The sequence below is a fragment of the Suricata suricatta genome, chromosome 17 (genome assembly GCF_006229205.1).
Source record: "Suricata suricatta isolate VVHF042 chromosome 17, meerkat_22Aug2017_6uvM2_HiC, whole genome shotgun sequence".
Lineage (NCBI taxonomy): Eukaryota > Metazoa > Chordata > Mammalia > Carnivora > Herpestidae > Suricata > Suricata suricatta.
The window spans coordinates 22,004,398-22,012,612 of record NC_043716.1 but is presented as its reverse complement, the minus strand read 5'-3'; positions in this window follow the sequence as shown (position 1 = coordinate 22,012,612).

Below are 8,215 nucleotides of genomic sequence, written 5' to 3'. Positions count from 1 at the left end.
TAAAAAGCATGTATGGAGGTGAGAGGTGCCTAAAAGCCAGGAGACTAATTAGGTGGCCAACGCAATAATTCTGGTGAGAAATCACAGTGGCCTAGACTTAGGTTGTAGCTGTGGAGATGGAGGTAAGTTAAGAGATCCCTGAGATACTTACATAATTGACAGGTCAAGATCTAGTGACCAACTTAGGAGGGAGGAGATAAGGGAGAGTGAGAAATCTGGGCATGAATTCTGAGAGTTTTCCACTTGGACAAGTGGTCTGGTGGTATCATTCACTGTGACAGGGAACAGGAGGAGGAGCAAGTTGGGGGTGAAAGTAGAGGGGTAAGTTCAGAATTAACACCTCAGGCCAGAAAAAAAGACATGAAGTCATCTCTCTTCATTATACTAGCATTGGGTCGGCCTTAGCTCAAGCGATTACTTCATGTCTGGTTCGTTATACTAGCAGTAATTGTACACTCCACTCTAGATATAGAGGGCCACAGACTCTGGATTGGTCCAAACAAGGAGGGTTAAAGGAATAAAAATTTCTTCGTGACTAAAAATGATTCAGCTGTTCAGCATATACACTGAGAAAGGCAACCCAGAGGAGGAGATGATGGGCATGTGCAATAGCAGGAGAGAATTGGGTTGGAAATGGGGGAAACTTCTCGATTGTTCTTCTTTTTTAAATTTGATTTACACTTGGGAATTCTTTTTCTTTTTAAGATGGAAATTCAAAAAGTGTTGCTCATCACTGACACTTTAAGTTTGCACCGCCATCCATTCATTCATGCAGGCATGTGTTCTGCTTCACTCAGCTGCCGCTCCTGAGGTCTACTGAATGTCAGGCCCTGGAGGTTGGGAAATAGGAAACACAATGGCCACTGCTCTCCAGGAACTGCAGTCTCATTAAAAAGGAGCAGTACAAATCTTTAATTCCAATAACTACTGCATGTGCTAGAATTGGACAATGCGGAAGGTCCTCTGAAAACAGAATAATGGCCCAGCCCACGTGAAGGGTGGATGGGGTATTAAGGCTTCCTGGAGGAGATGCCTCCTACACTGAGCCTTGAAGAAAGAACAGAATTAGGCAAGGGACCTATAACAGGAACAGGATGCTCTGGGCAGAAAGGGCTGTATTTGTAAAGACTACGAGAGCAAAATTCTGGGAATTGTAAGTGGTTCTCTCTGTCTGGTCTATAGAGTTGCATGGGCAGAGAGAGGTGACAGATGATAAGTGGTAAAAGAAGTACACGGAAGCCACATCTTGAGGAGTTTTGTGTGCTTTGCAGAGGAGCTTGGATATTAAATTCAAAACAGTGATGGGGGGCACCTGGGTGGCTCAGTCAGTTAAGTGTCTGACTCTTGGTTTCAGTTCAGGTCATGATCTCACAGTTTCATGGGTTCAAGCCCAACCTTGGGCTCTGTACTGATGGCACAGATCCTGCTTGGGATTCTCTCTTTCTCCTTCTCTCTCTGCCCCGCCCCCACTTTTATTGTCTCTCTCTCTCAAAATAATAAATAAACATCTATAAAAAAATAAAACACTTTAAAATAAAATCCTTTAAGCAAACAAACAGTAGGGAACTTCTGATGGATCTAGTCAAAGGACATTCTGGACAGCCCCATGAAATAGGTAGTGCTGTTATCCACATTTTGTAGATGAGAACATTGGAGCTTGGGGAGTTGAAACTCTTGACCAAGTTCACACAGCCAATTAGGGACAGAAGCAGAGCTCATATGTAGGCCTTTGGACCAAGCCCAGGGTTCTTTTTACAGTGTCTCTTGTCTCTCAAATGTGAAACCGAAAACTCCTCCCAAGTCTGTATTGCTCTGGAACTTCTTTCCAAGGGCCCTTCTCTATCACAAAGTGACTCACAGATTGAGTCCTGTGCCCTCCTGTCTTCCAGGCTTTTGTTTGGGGATGATTATCTGGAACCACCTTCGAACTTCACCCAGTTGCTCTTCAAACTACAAAATCCTGCTACCTCTATATCCACTATCCTGGCCTCACTCTGTATAGTCATGGAAGACAATAGGTACATTGCATACACCTGCTTTAGCAGAATGTACCAGGGAACGTCCTAGTCCTGGACCTGTTTGCCCCTGATGCATTCCTCAGGTCCTCACTTGGAAAGCTAACCCCTGTAAGCTACATTCCAGTTTCAGAGAGTCCCTCAGGCAGTGGCTTCCAGCTAGAATCAGCTACTGGGCATCCTGGTGGGATATCAGATGGTAGAAGAAAGGGTTATGTCTACCCCTCCTTCTCTGCCAGGGAATGTCTCAGGCAGCAGCTGTCTTCTCCAATGATTATTTCTTTATTATGATTATTATTTTTTAGAGAGAGAGAGTCAGGGAGAGGGGCAGAGAGAAAGGGAGAGAGAGAATCTTAAGCAGGCTCCACACTCAGTGAGGAAACCAACATGGGACTCCATCCCACGAGCCTGGGCCAAAATCAGGAGTCTAACATTCAACCAACTGAGCCACCCAGGTACCCCCAGAGATAATTTCTATTCATGGCCTTAGCTCCTGGGATCCTGTAGCCCCAATCTTCCCTTCATCCCTCTAGCCTATAGCTGGTAGAATCTTCTTGCTGTTGATCAATTTCGGAGTTACCTCCATCCTCTCTTTGGCTTCCTAACCCTTCCACCACCCATGTAAGGTCTTGTAGGCCTTTATACGGACTGTGAATTTTCTTAGAGTGAGAAGGGAAGCCAGGAGAGGGAGCCAGTTAGCAGAGCCACCATAGGATCGGACCTGTTTTACTGTGGTTGCTCTGGCTGCTGTGTTGAGAGTCGACCGTAGGGGGCAAGAGAGGAAGCAGTGAGATTACTGTTCCCACCAGAGAAAAAAACCAATAATCTTTTGTCTCTTTTAAAATCCTATGGAACTCTCAGTTGCACCACATTATCCCAGGCTTGCCTACCTGATTAGAGGCCGATTGATTCTCTAGTTGGGTTGCTGGTTCCCCTTTGAACTCTGCAGTGTCCCAAACAGTGCCTGAAACAGTAGGCACTTAAAAAAATTATTTTTAAGGGAAGGAAGAAAACCTTGTGTTTAATGACTGAATAAATAAATGGGGGCTGGGGGAATGGCATGAGTTGTCTTTCTGACTTGTCTGTAAATTCTTCAAGCTTAATGGCCTTCTCTAGAACTTGGGCACAGAATAAGTGTTCCATGAGTGTTGTTCAGAGACTGACAGCCTGCTCTGTGCCAGGTGTCACAGGCAGTAAGTAGTCCTAGCCATCATCAACACGTTCCCACCGCTACCCCAGGAGATGTCCCTGGAACCCTGCTCCTCCAGCCTTCCTAGAGAGCAAGCATCCCACGAAGATTACCCAGAGGCTCTGCACAGCAAGAGTCAGTTTCTTGTAAATGACGGGCTACCCCATCCTCTGGACAGTCGCAGGCTCTTCCTGTTTGGGGTGGAAAGGAACCAGACACTTTCCTGTTAGCAGGTCTTTTAAGCAAAGCAGCAGATGCTGAGCAGGTCCTGGCCAGCCTTTCAGGCCAGATGCCTGGTGGTTAGACAGCCTTTATGTGGAAGGGAAGTGGGGCACAGTGCCAGATTGGCTAGGCTCTTATTGTGTTCCTTGTAAGTCCCCTGGGTCCTGGTGTGAGTAACAGACAAACCAGAAGACGCTGCCGCCCTGCAAATTGTGATGAGGGTTAGGAGAGAAGGGGCTGCTCTGAGCCAGGGAGCTTTCGCTGGCAAGGAGGTGCTCGTGTGATTGTCACGGGGTAGGTTTGTGTATGTCATCTGGATGTGAGCGTACCCCAGTGCAAACCTGTGTGGAGTATACATGCATATATGCTTGTATCTGTGCACCCAATCTCCAGCACTTGATGAGATTACTAGTTATTCATTGTCTAGCTTGCCCCCTATAGCAAATCGAGATAACAGAAAAGTTAGGAATTATTGTTGTCCCGTTTTATTTTTTTAAACACTTTTATAGTTTATTTACTTTGAGAGAGAATGAGGGAGGGGCATACAAAGGGAGAGAGAGAACACCATCAGCTCAGAGCCCCGATGTGGGGCTTGAACTCACAAAACCATGAGATCATGCCCTGATCTGAAACCTAGAGTCAGATGCTTAACGCAGGCTCAACTCAGGTGCCCATTGTTGTCCCATTTTAAAATGGTAGAAACTCGAGGTTATTTGACTTGCAAGGGATAACAGAGTATGAAGAAGTCAAGATTCAAACCCGGTTTTGTCTCCAAATTTCTTGCTTGTCCCAGTCCCCCGGAGCACGTGCATGTGTATGTGTATGTCCAGGGAGGTAGATAGGGAGATATACTTGTGAGTGTGACCCAGACTAATGAGAGCACATCCACCTGTGCTAGGGAGAGGAAATTTCTCTTCAAGAGGCAGAGGTGGTTGCTAGAACATCAGGGCTTCTAAAATTGAATCACGGCTAAGATTGCGCAGAGGTTACGGTCAATAAGGAATCCAAAATATCACAGCTAACATCCTCACAACTCTGGGAAACGCCTCTTCTTCGGGTCTCCCAAGCTGAACCCATGTCCTCATTCTTCTTCTTCTTATTCCTATTATTGTGATTTGGGGAGGTTGGTCATTCCATTAGTGTCTTTCTCCAGAACCCAGAACTCCTTTTGGTAAAATCTACTTTGTGCTCCGCACACTTCCTGGGAAGGAGGAAGGGGCAGAGACAAAGCTAATTGTTCCTCGTATTATGAAGAGAGAAACTGAGGCCCAGAAGGGGCCTTGTCCAGGTCCATACATCCTGCCTGATTCAAGGAGTCCTGGTCAGGAAGACAACTCACTGGCCAGCTGTTGCCTTCTGTCAGAGAAGAAGAAATGGCCTGGGCAGCTGCCGGCCACTCCCCAGGGCGTGCAACAGGCCCAAGCTCTGGCATGAGTTTCAGACAAGTCCTGTCCACACTGGGAGAGTCAGGAAGCACTTTGGACCTGAAGTGAGCCCTGGTGCAGAGAGAGGGCGAGGAAGAAGCTCTCTTTGAAGAGGAGGAAAGGAGAGGACCGCCAGCCTCGCTGGTCAGGAACTTGCTCAGACACGATGGAGAGGGAAGGAAGGAGAGAAACAGGCCTTTGGAAAATCTAGTCCTATCTTCCCCTTGATATGTATCCCCCAGATTGGTATCTAGTATTTAGTGATTCAGTAGACCTGAAGTAGAGCTCAGGAATCTGAATTTTTAAAATAATTTTTTAAAGTTTATTTATTTTTGAGAGACAGAGAGTGAGCAGGGGAGGAGCAGACCGAGAGGGAGACACAAAATCTGAAGCAGGCTCCAGGCTCCAAGCTATCAGCACAGAGCCTGAGGTGGGCCTTGAACTGACAAACCGCAAGATCATGAGCTGAGTTGAAGTCAGAGCTTAACTGATTGAACTTCCCAGGTGCCCAGGGATCTGAATTTTTAACAATTCCTCCAGGTGGTCAGGTGATTCAATGCAGGTGATCCGCTGATCCTTCGACTTGAGATGAGACAGGATAGTGTTTAAGAGCTCAAGATCTGGAGTTACACTATCTGGGTTTGAACCCTAGCTCCATTACTAGATTCATGACCTTGGACAAATTATATAACCTTTTTTTTTTAGAGAGAGAGAGAGAGAGAGAGAGGGAGAGGGAGAGAGAGAGAGAGAGAGAAACAGGGAAGGGGCAGAGGGAGAGGGAGAGAGAGAATCTTAAGCAGGCTCCACACTGAGCCTGACAGGGGGCTCGATCTTCCAACCATGAGATCATGACCTAAGCTTAAATCAAGAGTCAGACACTTAACTGACTGAGCCACCAAGGCACCCCTAGTTTCCTCATCTTTAAAATAAGAATGCTTATAGGGGCACCAGCTGACTCAGTCAGTAGAGCATGAGATTCTTGATCTATGGAAACAGCCCAGTCGTCCGTTAATTGGTGAATAAACCACCTCTTTTTTAGGGATGGTTATATGCAATGGAATATTACTCAGTCATAAAAAGGAATGAAATCTTGCCATTTGCAACAATAGATGGAGATAGAGAAGATTATACTAAGTGAAATAAGTCAGAGAAAAGACAAATACCATACGATTTCACTCATACGTGGAATTTAAGAAACAAAACGAATATGCAAAGGGGAAAAGAGAGAGGCAAACCAAGAAATAGACTTTTAACTATAGAAAACAAACTGATGGTTACCAGAGAGGAGGTAGATGGGGAGATGGGTGAAATATGTGAGGGGATTAAGGAGTGCACTTGTGATGAGCATTGGGTGTTTTACGTGTTAAACCACTAAATTGTACACCTGAAACTGATATTTCACTGTATGTTAACTAACTGGAATTTAAACAAAAACTGAAAAAAAAATCCACCTATTGGTCAAGGGCACCATATACCACATCATAGCTGCAACCTTCAGACAACACACACACACACACACACACACACACACACACACACACGGGTTGCCAGATAAAATAGAGGCCACCAAGTTAAACTTGAATTTCAGATTACTGGTGAATGCTTTGGCACGTACTTTTTCTAAAAAAAATTACTTGTCGTTAATCCGATACTAAAATTTAACAGGAGATCTGTATTTTTATTTGCTAAAGCTAGCAACCCCACCCTACCCACCTTCAGAATCTCCCTCCTGTAAGCTCACCACAGGACTCTGCTTAAACCGGTAGCCTGTGTCACAGTTGTTCCGATCTGAGAGCCTTCCTTCCAGCCTGCCCAGCTAGAATGAAAACTCTCTGACGTGAAGGCCCAGGTCTTGTCCACAACCTCAGGGCTCCGTTACAGGCAAGGACGCTCCATACGGTTGTACACAGGGCATCCTTGGAGAACGGGCACTGACGGACCAGTACTTTATAACTCTATGCCCGCAGCGAGGCTCGGACAGAGGGTTGGCGAAGGCTCTCTTTCATTCACTGGTCTAAGCAAAGGTGCGCCTGTTTCTAATTGGCTCGCCTGAGAGGACTCCCCTTTTTTCATTGGTTGGGTGGGGAAGTGGGAGTGTCCTGTTCCAATTAGTTCGCCCAGGGGAACTTCTCTCAGTCCACTGAACGGTACCTTTTTCAAATTTTAAAACTGGTGGAGAGTGGCACCCTTTTTGAAGTAACACAAAAACCTTCTGTATGCTACTGAGATTTTTAAGCCTTAGGATAAGAAAACTGCATCACATTTGCTTAGCCCTTTAGACATTCCAAATTACTTTACACATACCAACTTTTGGAATCCCCACAACAGTACCCTTAGTGGTGGGTATTATTGGGCCATTTGCATTTCACAGATTAGCACATTGAGACTAGAAGAGCGACAGCAACCTGCTCGCCGTTACTAAGGCAGATAACAAGGACAGTTTATTTTTGCTCAGTGCGAGTTTAGCGAAGGCTTTCCCATAGATCCCTTCGCTCCACCTTCGCTACAGACTGTGTGGAATATATAGCGCAGAGCACTTTACACTCAATTTTTAAAATCTTAACGCGACTCTGGGAACTAAATATCACTACTTGCTCTCATTTTATTAATGAGGAAACTGACGCTCGAAAGTAGTTAAATCCTTTGCCAAAAGTCATAAAGCTGCACTCTGCTGTTTATTTATTGGGTACTGCCCGATGTCAGACACAGTGCTCAGTTACTTACAGATCATATTCGGTCATTAAATGCTCCCTACAACACATGACATTGGTATTCTTATTATCGTCATTTGCTGATGAGAAAAAATGTGTTCAGAGAGGATGAGTGACTTGCCCACGAACATGCAGACAGCAAGTTCGTTGAGTTAGGATTCACATAGCAAAAAAGCGGCTCTGGAACTCAGACCCAATTCTTCTGACCTCAGCCCAGGGTTCCTTCTCTCCTGGCCCGGAATCTCGCTCCCTGCACGCCTGGCCAAAATAATCAGTGACCCTCTGGTAGGCCAGGACCCCCCTCGATCGATGTCTTAGGTAGCTACAGTCTCCAAAAGAGCCTTCTTCCCTCGCCGTCCCCGGAGAGTTCCGAATCAACTGGAGGTGCCTGGAGAGAGAACGGGTGGGCAGGGCGGCGGCGGGCACCGCGCCAGGCTGTGCAGCCGGAGGAAGAGGCTCCGGGACGGCGGCGCGTTCCAGCGGCGGAGCCGAGTGGGTGGGGCCGGAGTGCCCGGCCCCCTTCCCTCCTCCCTCTCTTCCTCCTTTGCCTTCCAGGTCCCCAGCCGGAGACCCGCGAGCAGGCACTGCCTAGTCGGCACCACTTCGGGCCGGCTCCCCGCGAAGCGCCAGAAGGGCGGCCCAGAGCACCGAGCC